Below are 15,781 nucleotides of genomic sequence, written 5' to 3'. Positions count from 1 at the left end.
CTGCAACTTCCACTACCTCCAACAGGATCCTACCACCAAGCACATCTTTCCCTCTCCCCCCCCCCCCCATTTTCTGCAGGGATCATTCCCTACATGACTCTCTTACCCATTCTTCGTCCCTCCCCATTGATCTCCCTCTTGGCACTTACCCTTGCAAGCAGAACAAGTGCTATAACTGCCCCTACACCTCCTCCCTCACCACCATTCAGGGCCCCAAACAATCCTTCTAGGTGAGGTGACACTTCACCTGTGAGTCTGTTGGCATTATGTGATGTGTCTGGTGCTCCTGGTGTGGCCCCTGCATATTGGCGAGACTCGATGTAGATTGAGAGACCGCTTCACTGAGCTCCTAGCTCAGTCAGTCAAAAGAAGCAGTATCTTACAGTGGCCTCCCGTTTTAATCCCATTTCCCATTCCGATATGTCTATCCATGCCCTCCTCTACTGTCGTGATGAGGTTACACTCAGGTTGGAGGAGCAACATCTTATATTCCATCAGGGTAGCCTCCAACCTGATGGCATGAACATCGATTTCCTCGAATTTCTGGTAATGTCCCCCCTCACCATTCTCTATCCCCTTTTCCTTCTCTCACCTCATCTCCTTGCCTGCCCATCGCCACTATCAGGTGCTCCTCCTCCCCTTTCCTTTCTTCCTTGGCTTTCTCTCCCCTCCTATCAGACTCCCCCCTTCTCCAGCCCTGTATCTCTTTCATCAATCAACCTCCCAGCTCTTTACTTCATCACTCCCCCTCCTGGTTTCACTTATCACCTTGTGTTTCTTTCTCCTCTCTCCCAACCTTCTAAATCTACTCATCTTCTTTCTCCAGTCCAGCCTAAAGTTCTCAGCCTGAAACATAGACTATACTTATTTTCCCATAGATGCTGCTTGGCCTGCTGAATTTCTGCAGCATTTTGTGTGTGTTACTTAAAACTAAGGATGTAAAAATGTAGTGGTGCCTTTGCATAAAGAGCTGGAAGCTACAATTTAAAAATCTATTCAATCACTGTGGCAAGAAAGTTGGGGTAAGGAAACAAAAGGGCGGCATTTACATAAAATTCAGAGGATGGTGGAAACTCAACTTGAAGATGAGCATAAAAGGAGAGAAGTAGTTATACAGGTACAGTACTTGCATGTTTATGCATTTGACATATTAGGTTGAGTAACTCCTAGTTCAGAATTAATATACATGATACGGGCACTCGTAGACAATAGACAATAGGTGCAGGAGTAGGCCATTTGGCCCTTCTGCCAGCACCACCATTTACTACCATTCACTGTGATCATGGCTGATCATCCACAATCAGTACCCTGTTCCTGCCTTCTCCCCATATCCCTTGACTCCGCTATCATTAAGAGCACTTGTCAAGAAACAGTGCAGCACACTATATATTGTTTGAATACAGTTCCTATGAGATGCAAAGGGAACTCTAATTGCTCAGACACAGTTTACGTGGAAAGTTTGTTAGGATATGACTGCCGTCATAATGTATGGAAATGTGCATATCACTCTCTGAAAAGCATTAGACTTCTTAATATAATTTGAGTTTTTTTAGTGAGGAGGCAGATTTAGTGGGTAGAATTCCTGTCTCTTTGCTCTACACTCCAACAGCATAGGTGGTAGTAATGCATCATATGTTGGTCTACAAACCGCGATTAAACTTTACAAGAAGAAGGTGACAGTCAGTGGTGAATGCAGTGCTGCAGGGTCCAGTGCTGGGCATGCAACTATAAATGATATACTGTACATTCATAATTTGGAAGAGGGGACCTAGTGAAGTGTATTAAGTTTGTTGATGACATCAAATTGAAATTGTGCAGAGGCTGTAGAGAGTCTAGAGAAAGATAGAGCAAGTAAGTGGCCAAGGGTCTGGCAAATGGAGTAGAATGTTGGTAAATGTGACGTCATCCACCTGGAAAGAAAAAAATAGATCAGATTATTATGAGTGAAAAATTACCACATGCTTTTATAGAGGGTTAGGGAGTGCATGTGCATGAATTGCAAAAGGTTGGTTTCCAGTATAACAGGTTATTAAGAAGGCAAATGGAATGTTGGCCTTCATTGCTAGAGGGACTGAATTTAAGAGCATAGAGGTAATACTCCAACTGTTCATGGTACTGGTGAGGCCTGACCTAGACTACTGTGTGCAGTTCTGGTCCCCATACTTGATGAAAGATATGCTGGCTTCAGAGGTTCACCAGATTGATTCTAGAGATGAAGAGGTTAACATACGAGGAACGAGTGAGTCACCTCTGCTCAATCGAATTCAGAGGACTCAGAGTGGATCTTACAGAAGCATCTAAAATTATGAAAGGAACAGATAAGTTAGAGGCAGAGAAGTTGTTTCCACTGATGAGACAAGAACTACAGGACATAAAAGACAGAACAGAGGATGTTACTGGAGAGTACATGCCCTACTTTTTAACATATCAATCAAACCCTTTCCTCCCACACAGCCCTTCATTTTTCTATCATCCATGACAGTCCCAACATTTGGTGCAATAGATTCAGGTTGAAGATGAGGAGAATCTGCAATTCTCCTCCTAGAGAAGCAGCAGAAGTTGCTCCATTTAATATATTTAGCACACAGTTAGATAGCAGGGTTGTGGGGAAACAGCATGTTGGTGGTGCTGAGTCCATGGTCAGATCAGCCACGATCTTGTTGAATGGCAGAGCATGCTCTGTGGGACAGATGGCTTGCTCCTGCTCCTATTTCTTATGGTCTTATGTCACTCATTCTGACCTAAGGCATCAATGAAAGAATTCTTCAGGGCAAGGTGCAAGGCTGCTTCATTGAGAATCCCCTTTTCAACACTGGATGTCTGCTGATCGTTATACAAGTTTCAATACCATTTACAAATTCCCAGCAAATGGAACAGCCTATAGTTGCATGCATCAAGATCTAAACAACATTCAGGCATGATAGGTGATGATTAATACTCACCAAATAACTGACAAAAATGGAAGATAGTTATATTAACACAAACAATTCTGCAAATGCTGGAAATGTCCAGTAAGGTAGCTTCATTACCTACCCTTGACCCTCACTGCATTATTTACCATCATCATCACTCTTGGCTAGAATCTTAACTAGACTGGCTGAACAAATACAAATACAACATAAAAGAGTAGGCCAGATATGGGGTAAACCAGCACTAAGATACTCACCTCCTGGCACCACAAAGGTTTTCTGATTATACTGATGAAATCAACATCATCTAACATAAAGTGGTCTGCTTGATGGATATGAAGTTTGCATCACGATTGCAGTGTTTACTGTCTACTGCAGTTACTCACCACTCCAACAAAACTTCTCTAACTCACAACTTCTATCACCGAGATGAACAACACCACCACAACCTGCGGATATCCCTCCAGCTCACGCAACTCGATGTTCCGTCGTTAATGCTGAATCTAAACCCTGGAACACCCCATGCAAGAGCAATATTGGAATATTTTCATCAGAATATGATAAAATGAGATTGACCATTACTGTGAGGAAGCATGGGGCTTCTGAATGAATTTTTAACAGGTTGTGAGCGGAAGGCTGTGCACTGTCCCTTTCTCTGAACCCATGTTCATAAACTTTAGAGATCTCCTGAAAGCAGCAGTTTTATTTCTACCACCTCTTGATTCATCCCAACAGCCTCTAAAAATGTTATGCCTAAATCAATAGTGAAGAAAACCCACTCATCAGCTTTCCATCATGCTGAAAAATGCAGAATTATGCCGATCCAAACACCCTTACGTGGTAACAATCAAAGCATTGAACAGAAGGAACCCCTTGATCAGGCGGTAGTTTTTCCTCACTATGAGGATACAGCACGCTGACAAAATCAACACAAATATGGTACAATAAAAGTGGCCCAGTTCTGATTTTTTGTAAGGCTTCAGGACAAACCTTTACAACTTGCCAAAGTGGACAGGCTTGATGTACTACAGATATGGAAAAAAGACTTCTCAAAGAGATTGCTGGGATGAGTTACATATCTGGAGTTAAAAGCAACTTCAACAAGTATTATTTTAAGTTATACGGCAGTTTGCAAGGCAACTCATATGACTGCCTTGTGGGTGGACTGAACTCCAAATGATCGCTGGAGGGAGTTGAGTTCACAGCCAGAGTTACATTGAGTTGAGGTTACAGTTTTCAAATAAAACTGTGCAAAGTGATTACAGTATTATGTTCATATTTGTGCATGTGTTCTGCATAATTTTACATCATGAAGTGTTCAGTGGTCTCATGTTATACCTTTCATACTATTTGTACTGTTAGTATTCATATGATCAGAATCAGCTTTAATATCATTGGCATATGTTGTAAAATTTGTTGTTCGGCAGCATTACATTGAAATATAGTACATGATAATAAATCTATAAATTACAATAAGAAACATATTTAAAAATTTTAAATCAAATAAGTACCGCAAAAAGAGAGCAAAAAAAGGGGAAGAATATATATTGAGGTAGTGGACATAAATTCATTGCCCATTCATAAATCTGATGGCAGAGGGGAAGAAGCTGATCCTAAAACATTGAGAATGTGTCCTCCAGCTCCTACTTCCTCCTTTATGGTAGCAATGAGAAGAGGGCATGTCCTGGATGAAGAAGGTCCTTAATAATGAACGCCACCTTTTTGAGGCATGGCCTTTTGAAGGTGTTCTTGATGCTGGGGAGGCTAGTATCCATTATGGAGCTGGCCAAGTTAACAACTTTCTGCAGCTTTTTTCAATCCTGCACGGATGATGATGCAACCACAGTATATGTGTAGAGAGTTACAAGAGCCATCAATGTCATACCAGGTCTCTGCAAACCTGTGATGAAATATAGCCACTATTGTGCTTTCTTTGAAATTGCATCAATATGTTGGACTCAAGATAGATCTTCAGAGATGTTGACTCCCAGGAATTTGGAACTGCTCACTCTTTCTACTGCTGTTCCCTTGACTTCCATTTTCTGAAGTCCACAGTCAATTCCTTGGTCTTACTGATGTTGAGTGCAAGGTTGTTGCAACATCACTTAACCAGCTGTTCTTATCTCACTCCTGTACACTTCCTCATCCCAATCTGAAATTTTGCAAACAATGGTTGTGCTGTCAACAAGTATATCAATAGCATTTGAGCTGTACCTAGCCATACAGTCATAGAGGTGGAGAGAAAAGAGCAGGGGCTAAGCACACATCCTTGACCTGCATCAGGGTTGATTGTCAGCAAAGAGGAAATATTGCTTCCAATCCACACAGACTGTGGTCACTTTATCAGGAAGTCAAGGATCTAGCAGCAGGTAGGTACAGGGGCCTAGAATTTAGAACTGTTTGATTGGAACTAAGGGTATGATTGTATGCGAAAGCTAGGCTGTAATTAATAAACAGCAGCCTGATGTAAGTACTACTATTTTCCAGGTGATCCAAGGCTGAGTAGAAAGCCAGATATGTTGCATCCACTGTCAACTTATTGCAGCAATAGGCAACTTGCAGCTGTTTCAGGTCTCTGCTTAGGTAGGAGTTGATTCTAGCCATGACCAGCTTCTCAAAGCATTTCATCACAGTAAATGTGAGTGCCACTGGTCATGAACACTCCTGACAGTTGGCTGGCATAGGTTTTCAGTGCCCTGCCAGGTACATGATCAGGGCCCGACTCCTTGCAAGGGTTCATCCTCTCGAAAAGTGTTCTGATGTCAGCCTCTGAGACAGAGATCACAACGTCACCAGATGCCGCAGAGATTCGCACAGCTGTAGTTTTATTCGCCCTTTCAAAGTGTGGATGAAAAGCATTGAGCTCATCTAGGAGAAAAGCATCACTGCCATTCATAATATTAAGTTTCGCCTTCTAGGAGTTGAGTGCATCAGTCCTAATTCTGTCTTTAACTTCAATCAGAATTGTTTATTCACTCTTAAAATACCTTCCCTAGATCATACCTGGAATTCTTGAATAGTTCTAGATTACCGATCTTGGATGCCACAGATTTAGCCCATAACAGACTACGAATCTCCTGGTTTATCCATGGCTTCTGGCTTGGTATGTTCTCAAAGGCACACACTCATCCATACAGGTCTTGATGAAGTTGTTGACAACTGTAGTCTATTCATTCAGGTTTGAAGATGAATCCCTGAATATTTTCCACTCCAGTAACGCAAAGCACTCCTCCACTTCCCTTGACCAGACCTTCTTGGTCCTCACCACTGGTGCTGCAGTTTTAATCTCTACTTGTACGCCAGGAGAAGTACAGCCAGGTGACTGGACTTTCCAAAGTCCTGTCCATTCGTAATTATTCCATTTGCAGTGCTTACACTGTCCTAGAGGAGCTTCCTGAAAATTTTGAGTTAAGCTGCCCAGTGAGTTTTAACTTGTTTTACCACACCTAAATGGGTTTCATCCAGAGAGTAACTACCAGAGGCAAACTGTAGCAGTTCAAGATATGCTTCACATGCACCTTTACCGGGTAAATCAGCAGTGTGGAATAATAGCTGGTCTACCCGAAAATAATCATATACTCCAAATAAAAAAGGTCAGCTGGTGGTGTAGCGGCATCAGCACCGGACTGCGAGGCGAGAGGTCCCAGGTTTGAATCAAGCCAGCTCCTCGCACGCTTTTCATTGGTACTGGGTTGAGTGTCGAGTTAGCAACTTGGCCTCATAACGAAACAGACAAAGTGCTAAGGAAATGGCAAGGCTGCTGCATGATACGCCACAAAGCGCAGAGAGGAATAATTACTGAGAATTACCACAAAAAAGCAGTACCTTTATTTATTAAAATATGAATCATACTGTTAAAGCCAGATACGGGCTCCAAGTACATGATTAGCTACATTCCTGCTACAGCTTTTAAAAAAATATTTTCAATGAAAGAAATCTGATGGAGCTGCACTCAATAGAAAAGTTTACAGAATAAAATTAAGGAGAATGGAATACCATAGTGAGGTGAAAATGTGCACAGCACATGGGTTTTGAAAAACTCCTCTCTTTACCCAACAGTTGATGCTGATGAAGAAGCAGGTGGGAATCACCAGAAACAAATCAAAAAAATCAGGTAAATGAAGACAGCAGCAGATATGTAGGTGTTTAAAAAAATTAAAACTAATTTTGTGAAATACATTTCATTTATATGACGATCATAATTCTGTTAATTCATTCTTTGTTGGCGAATGTTCAGGCTAGCCAAAAACTGAGCGAATTTTCTGACTGTTGGAGTCAATTTGGTTAGAAAACAAATTCAGCATAATTCTATTACCAAGCATGCTAGCAACACACACAAAATGCTGGAGGAACTCAGCAGGCCAGGCAGCATCTATGGAAAAAAGTACAGTCAACATCTCGGGCTAAAACCCTTCGGCAGGACCCTCCAGCAGTTTGTGTGTGTTGCTCGGTTCCAGCATCTGCAGATTTTCTCTTGTTTGTGACCAAACATGCCACTCAACTTTCGTGTCAGGCATTTAGTTTGTAGAATAAAACTTTTCCTAAAATGAATTTAATTATGAGGTCAATGCAATTTTCAATGATAACATTGCTACTGCATTCATTCACTCACTCTTTCATGGTAAAGGGAATATTATCATGTATATTAAAAAAATAGGCAGTCAGATTTTAACAATATTTAAAGATCACACCTAAACATTTATCTTGTTGACCTTTTGATTTCTATTTCCATTTAGGTCATAGTTGCCATTATATCATGAGAGTTATGTATCTTATACTGTAGCACCACACAATAACCCCAATACCCATAAATGTCTGGTCATCTGAATTTGACTTAGATTGATTTCCATCTTATCGCTGCTGCTCAAATGCAATGTGTCAACATGCATGCACACGTCTAAGAAGCAAGATACTGTGCTTTCACTGTGATTTCCTACTTCTCAATAGATTTGGCAGCTTTGTTTAGTTTAATAAACTACTTACCTTGTCCTCATACATTTATTATTCTGATCCATATAACTCTCATTCTTCAAGGTCAATAGAAGAGAAGGTCAAAGCTCATTTTATAATTACCAGATTGATAAATGTGAAGTATTTTTGAAGGTCACATAAATTGCCTTTTTATTAATTGAAAGCCACAGCAAATTTAAAACAAATAGTGGAACTATTTATGTCACCTGAACTCCCAGCCTCTATACAGTTAAGGAACTTAATTTTCACATGACTGAAAACTAAGATGTGTTAAACAATGTTTGCCATTAAAAACATGCAAGTTTATTCATGTCTAATTTGGAAAACAAACCACAACTTTAATATTAGAAAATAAAAGTTATTAAATTTGAAAAAAAGTACATGCACAAAATCCCAACAAATGTCTGCTGTTTCTGCAGAATGTCATGTACTGTTTAAGAGTTTGTAGACAACAGAATTAAAATTCAGAGGAATGCTAAATTAGAGAACGTGTCATTTTGATGCTTGAAAGTAACATAATGAGTAACTGTACTGTCTTACCAACAAATTGCTGTAACAATTGTTTGCAAAACAGCACAATTGGTTACCTATTATTTCAGCAACAGGGGTGCTCTATTAAAGGAGATTTAGGAAACAGCTACAGGCACATGTAATTCCATCCATTGTTATACAAATATGTTATGTGCTCAAATTAAAAATTTGCCTCCTTCATCATCAGATGTGCCAATGCTGCAGATGTTGTCACAATGAAGCATTCTCATTTGTGCTATCAACTCTATCTGTGACCTTCAAAGCATAGCATTTTCATTTCCTTAACCTATGGAAATATAACAATGTGCAATTAGTTTGCAGAGATGTGTTTGTATTTTAAATTCTGCTCATATCTGCAGAATGCAGTCCTCCAAGTTTCTTTGTAAAACAACAATTGACTTGCTTTTAAGAAGTGAAGACAACCCCATTCCACCCTTCATCCAGACTTAGTCAACAAATACCAGCAGCGATAAGATAAAAAATGAAGTCAAGATCTTACTGGAATAGTTACCAAGTAGTCAATTGGTGTCTGTGCACATGAACCCACTGCCTTGAGACAGAAGAGGAATAAAGAAGAGGAGGTGTGGAACTAGAGGGAGAAAGGAGTGGATGATGGGCAGGTCATAAGGGTGGGGGAGGGGAAAGAGGAGGGTTAGATTTGAAATGAAGTGGGGAGAGGGAATGAGACAGTGGTTATGGAAAATTAGAGAAATTGATGTTGATGCCTGCAGATTGGACACTACCAGGATGTAATATGAGGTGTTGTTCCTTTAACCTGCATCTAGCTTGATTTGGAAGAAGATTGTGAGTAGACTTGTCTGTGTGGGAATGGGAAGTGAAAAGAAAATGGCTGATATCCTGGAGAGAAGGTGCTCGATGAGACAGTCCCTCAATCTGCATTGGGTCTCCGATGTTGGGGAGGCGGCACCAAGAGTACCAATGCAATAAATGACATCAATGGATTCACATGTGAACTGCTGCCTCACCTGGAAGGATTGTTTACAGCCCTGAATGGTGGTGAGGTAGGATGTATATGTATAGGGGGACGTGTAACATTTGCCTCAGTTGCAGGGATAGTTGCCTGGAGCAGGATTAGTGGTGAGGCATGAGTAGACAGGGGAGCCACAGGGAGTGTAAACCCTGTGGAAAATGAAGAGGGAAAGATGTGCTTAGTAGTGGGAGAACTGTTGGAGATAGCAGAAGTTATGGAGAATGATGTGCTGGATGCAGAGGCTCATGGGGTGACATAAGCCTCTTCCTGTTTATACCAGGGAGGATGAGGTGAGATGGAGGAGATGCAGATGATGGCTGCATTGATAGCAGTGGAGGGGAGGTCCCATTTTGTGAAGAAAGAGGTAATCTCAGATGGCAAGGAATGGAAAGTCTCATCACAAGAACAGATGCAATCCGTGTTTCAGGAATCTGTCTCCTCCATTACTTTACAATATAATGGGAGTAGCCACAGCTGTTCACAGGTGAACAGAACTGTCTGTCAGGTGAAGAAAACTGAACAGATAAGCTAAAAGATGCAATTACAAGTTGCAATGAAAGATCAGCAAAATCAGCCTGAAATAAGTGTGACATACTTGCAATTCAGCAAAATGAATGAGTGTGACATACTTGCAATTTAGCTTGATCTAAACTGTTCTACTCATCCCCAACCCCACCCCCTAATTTCCTGGCCAGAATGCCATGTCCATTCAGTCTCTGGATCTTACACCATTCACATATCCACCTTTCTTTGCAACATCAGCAAATACTCATTAAAAATTTGTCTGGAGCAGATTAGCAAAACTGAAGTTTCCAGACTAACTGTATTCACAAATGCCAATTTAAAGAACCATACAAGGGTCAGTTATCCACTACCTTTTGACATCTCTTTTCTTAAATCTTTTGCATTTATGAAGATGATTACCAACTGTTTGACCACAGATAGAAGATGGAAGGTTGTTGGGAAAACAAAATATGAAGCACAGCAAAGCTGCTGTAATTCCCTGAGCCGTGCAACTGCCTTGAAAAGAACACCGTGTCCAGGAAATGAGTAATTTTGGACAATTCAAGTAATTAGCAAGATAGTTAGCCAATTCATCAAACATACCACAAACAGCTTAAAATACATAATTGCTGTCATCTCTCCCCTCCCAATACAGAATAAAGTACTGAATTTCGAGACCTGAGCAGTCCCTGTAAGAACGAAGAAGTTGCATAGTGCTCCTCTGAAGAACTGTTCCTGCAACCACACATTCCCACTCATTTGTGAGTTTAACCCATTCCAAGAGTCAAATTGGGGAAAGCAACACACTAAACTATCCCATTCCTTCTCAGATTATGCCACAGCATGGAACAGTGAAATGATTACACTGTTGCCAGGACATCCAAGGGTGTTTTGCCTTAAATTTGTTGTAAAGGGAACATTACTGCATAATATGTGCCTTCAATATGATTGGTATTCTAAACAAAAACATTAAAAATAAATCTTGAAGTGGATCAAAGATTTTCTGAACTTTCATATCAGAGCCCCAGATGACAGCTGGGCAATTTTCCACTAAATTCAGTGAATGGTTCTTGTGAAACTGCTTTAGATTATTATCAGGCAATCTTGTGCAGGAGAAGTTGAAGCTGGTAGTAATCAGTAACAATAAACTCCATCATGCAGTGGGAGTTTGAGAACAGATTAGAAATCTGATTATCTTCTAACAGGTGTGGGTTTTTTATGCTTCTCTCTTATCTGAAAAACTACTAACATGGCACCCTTGTTTAAAAGGAGAAAGGGTTAACCTATCAGCTGGACAACAACAATGGGTAAATTATTGGGAAATACTTTGCAGGACAGAATAAATCGACATGTTCAAAAGTCATAATCAGTACAGATTAGTGAAGGTCGCATTTGCCCAACTTCATTGAAATCTTTAAGAAGCTAATAAGAAGAGTCAATTAAAGATTTTTGATGTAGTCCTTACAGACTTGGGCAGGGTGTTTGACAGAAGTACTTGAGGGGGTGAAGCGGAATGTTTTGAACATGTTGAAGAGTAGGTGAGTAACAGTTTTGAGGAAAGGATAATTAGGCCAGGAACAATTTTTTCAAAATAAAAGATAGCAAGAAAAGATGTAATCAAGGTATATTGTGTAATATATGGATCTATTTCTTTCAGAGCAATGACCCCCCCCCCGCCCCCTTTAGCACTACGTATTGATGTTGTCTATGAATATGCATTCTCTCTCTTGCTGTAATGTGAATAAATCAGTTAAAGCCATAACCCGTGGTCCTGCTTTTATTTAATTAATATGTAGTTGGACAGACACAACGAATTGGCGATGAGTACGAACCTGAATTTCAGTCAGAAAATATCACCAAATGCACCAACAGTTAGGACTGAACCAATGAGAGTTAAACAGCACGAGTAAGCTGTCACAAAGGAATGCGTGAGTAACAATGAAAGAGGCGAAGAATTTAACGTAAAAATAATGAGGTGATGGCATCAGTTGGGAAAGTTGACGAATTTGATAGTGCTAATGAGGGCTGGGACATGTATTGAGAGGGTTGAACTGTACTGTAATGCGAACAACATGGAGGAGAAAAAAAACTTAATGAGCCTAAGAACATACAGTCTCTCATGCAAATTAGTAACTCCCGCAAAGCCAGCAAGCAAGACGTTCAACGAAATTGTTACAATTTTACAAAAGGAACTAGTCAAAAGATGAAAGTATTTCTGAACACATTGCAGAATGGTGCAAACTTTCCCAGTACAGGTATGCGTCGCTTAACGTCCACAACACGTTCTGTGAAATCGGACGTTTTGTGATTTGGACGTTGTGTGGACACCATATTATATACTTAGCAAACCTGTATGGAGTACTGTGGTGTACCCGTATTGACTAAATCCTTGCCATTAGCAATTTCTCCATATCCGATATAGGTCCCTCTTGCATTTTCGTGAGCATTGTAGCTTTCAGTGAAGCCGATACTTCAACAGCTTCGAGAATTTTTTCTTTGTTTTTCAGGATCGTCGTGATTGTCGAGTGTGACATGCCTAAGTCCCGAGCAATAGCATTCACTGGTTTTCCACCTTCATATTGTTTAATAACCTTTTGTTTCACTTCCAAATCAATACTTTTCCTTTGCCTCTTGCTGCTGCTATCACTAGGAGTGGTTTTGCTGTGTTTGGAAGTCATGATGCATTTTATGGTAATATTTTCGAAAGAAAATTAAACAGAGAGACAACGCTACTGCACTCAAGAGACACGTGATACACGGGATTGGTTATGTCCGCTACGTCACATTATCCGATCGGGACTACGGACATATATGCGATTGGACATTGTCCAAATGGACATTAAGCGGCGCACACCTGTACTGTGACTTCAGAGATGGACTTTCTGATGCATTAAGGAACAGGCTTGTATGTGGCATACATAGTCAAAGTACTCCAAGAGGCTATTATCTGAAAGAGACCCAACCTTAGAACAGGCATTGACCATTGCAACATCATTAGAGACTGCAGCAAAAAATGCACAGAAAAGGAGGTTAGAATGTGAAATGCACAAAATATCCCTGAATGGTGCAAAAAGCCAAAGATGTTATTGATGTGGCAAATCCTCCCATGATGCAAATGACTGTAGGTTCAAAGAAAAAGTCTGCAGAAAGCGTCACAGACAAGGTCAGAGAGAATGTGCAAGGCAGACAAAAAGCACAACTGAGTGAAAAGTCTCAAACACAAAACTAAGCAACTGCATAAAGTTATTGAATGTAAAACAGAATCAGACAACACGGAGTCTGACAAAGGTGAACTGCCATGCCTAGAACTACATAGTATAACTGAAACGGATTACAACATCATCTGGATCACAATAAATGTATCCGCTGTAAAACTGAAAATGGAGTTGGATACAGGGTCAACTTTATCCATAATTCCAGAGGCTGACTACAACAGACTGTTGTAGCACTATGTATTGATCTGTTGTCTGCGCATGCACTGTTCTTTCTCTCTCTCTCACTACAATGTGAAAACATCAGTAAAAGCCATCACCTCCTTTTGTTTAATTGATATTTAGTTGTGCACAGCCACAACATATTGAATGTGGCTGTGCACAAAGATGAGCACAGAGTGAGCACAGGAAGATGAGAGTGAAGACTATGAGAAGGAATTATTCCCCTTTGCAGAAAAGTCAATAACCCAAGGATGTGGATTTAAGAATGCATGAAGAAAAGCTTTATACACCCGAAGAGTAGCATGGAACACAAGGTGAAGGTAGAAACCCTCTTCAGATTTTTAAAATATGTACCCAAATGAGACATAACCTATAGTCTGAAAGCTGAAACTTAAGTTACTTAGTTTAGTATTTTGTCAACATGGACACATTAATCTCATTGTAAACGTCTATGATGCATACCTTAATTTCGTCCTCTTCCCTTCTCTTAAGAAACTCAATGCCAGGCCAAAGACCTGTTCAACAAGTTTCCTCTAGCATTTCATTCATGTGTTCACTTGTCCCATTGGAGTCTTGACGGAAAGTCAAAGTGGGCAAACTGAGCACAAACCTTCCTCACTAACGCTCACAAATACAGGGATTAGTGCGTACAGAAATAGCAATTTTTAATCAGAAACTCTGGAATTGATCCTTACGCCAGGGATACTGAGGACAAGTGTGACATTGTGATTGTAGACTTGAGGAAGTTAATTAATTCTGTCCAGATCTTGGCAAAACATAAATCTTGTAAATATGAACAAAAACAACAGGAATTCTGCAGATGCTGGAAATTCAAGCAACACACATCAAAGTTGCTGGTGAACGCAGCAGGCCAAGCAGCATCTGTAGGAAGAGGTGCAGTCGACGTTTCAGGCCGAGACCCTTCGTCAGGACGAACTGAGGGAAGAATGAGTAAGGGATTTGAAAGTTGGAGGGGGAGGGGGAGATCCAAAATGATAGGAGAAGACAGGAGGGGGAGGGATAGAGCCAAGAGCTGGGCAGGTGATAGGCAAAAGGGGATACGAGAGGATCATGGGACAGGAGGTCCGGGAAGAAAGACAAGGGGGGGGGCGGGACCCAGAGGATGGGCAGGAGGTATATTCAGAGGGACAGAGGGAGAAAAAGGAGAGTGAGAGAAAGAATGTGTGCATAAAAATATGGGATACGAGGGGGAGGTGGGGCCTAGCGGAAGGTAGAGAAGTCGATGTTCATGCCATCAGGTTGGAGGCTACCCAGATGGAATATAAGGTGTTGTTCCTCCAACCTGAGTGTGGCTTCATCTTTACAGTAGAGGAGGCCGTGGATAGACATGTCAGAATGGGAATGGGATGTGGAATTAAAATGTGTGGCCACTGGGAGATCCTGCTTTCTCTGGCGGACAGAGCGTAGATGTTCAGCAAAGCGGTCTCCCAGTCTGCGTCGGGTCTCGCCAATATATAAAAGGCCACATCGGGAGAACCGGACGCAGCATATCACCCCAGTCGACTCACAGGTAAAGTGTTGCCTCACCTGGAAGGACTGTTTGGGGCCCTGAATGGTGGTAAGGGAGGAAGTGTAAGGGCATGTGTGGCACTTGTTCCGCTTACACAGATAAGTGCCAGGAAGGAGATCAGTGGGGAGGGATGGGGGGGACGAATGGACAAGGGAGTTGTGTAGGGAGCGATCCCTGCGGAATGCAGGGGGGGGGGGAGGGAAAGATGAGAGGGAAAGGTTCCGCCGGGATCGCTCCCTACACAACTCCCTTGTCCATTCGTCCCCCCCCATCCCTCCCCACTGATCTCCCTCCTGGCACTTATCCGTGTAAGCGGAACAAGTGCTACACATGCCCTTACACTTCCTCCCTTACCACCATTCAGGGCCCCAAACAGTCCTTCCAGGTGAGGCAACACTTCACCTGTGAGTCGACTGGGGTGATATACTGCGTCCGGTGCTCCCGATGTGGCCTTTTATATATTGGCGAGACCCGACGCAGACTGGGAGACCGCTTTGCTGAACATCTACGCTCTGTCTGCCAGAGAAAGCAGGATCTCCCAGTGGCCACACATTTTAATTCCACATCCCATTCCCATTCTGACATGTCTATCCACGGCCTCCTCTACTGTAAAGATGAAGCCACACTCAGGTTGGAGGAACAACACCTTATATTCCGTCTGGGTAGCCTCCAACCTGATGGCATGAACATCGACTTCTCTAACTTCCTCTAGGCCCCACCTCCCCCTTGTACCCCATCTGTTACTTATTTTTATGCACACATTCTTTCTCTCACTCTCCTTTTTCTCCCTCTGTCCCTCTGAATATACCTCTTGCCCATCCTCTGGGTCCCGCCCCCCCCCTTGTCTTTCTTCCCGGACCTCCTGTCCCATGATCCTCTCGTATCCCCTTTTGCCAATCACCTGTCCAGC

General features: G+C 41.7%; 1 protein-coding gene across 3 annotated transcripts in view; it reads right to left on the bottom strand.

The window, feature by feature from the left end:
* Positions 1–15,781, bottom strand: part of prkcea (protein kinase C, epsilon a) — a 651,762-nt gene that overhangs the window by 224,277 nt on the left and 411,704 nt on the right. The gene's annotated exons all lie outside the window — the stretch shown is intronic.

This window comes from Mobula birostris, chromosome 8, assembly GCF_030028105.1.
Source record: "Mobula birostris isolate sMobBir1 chromosome 8, sMobBir1.hap1, whole genome shotgun sequence".
In the NCBI taxonomy this organism is placed as follows: Eukaryota; Metazoa; Chordata; class Chondrichthyes; order Myliobatiformes; family Myliobatidae; genus Mobula; species Mobula birostris.
The sequence above is the reverse complement of the archived record's forward strand: the minus strand, read 5'-3'. Positions and strand labels throughout refer to the sequence as shown.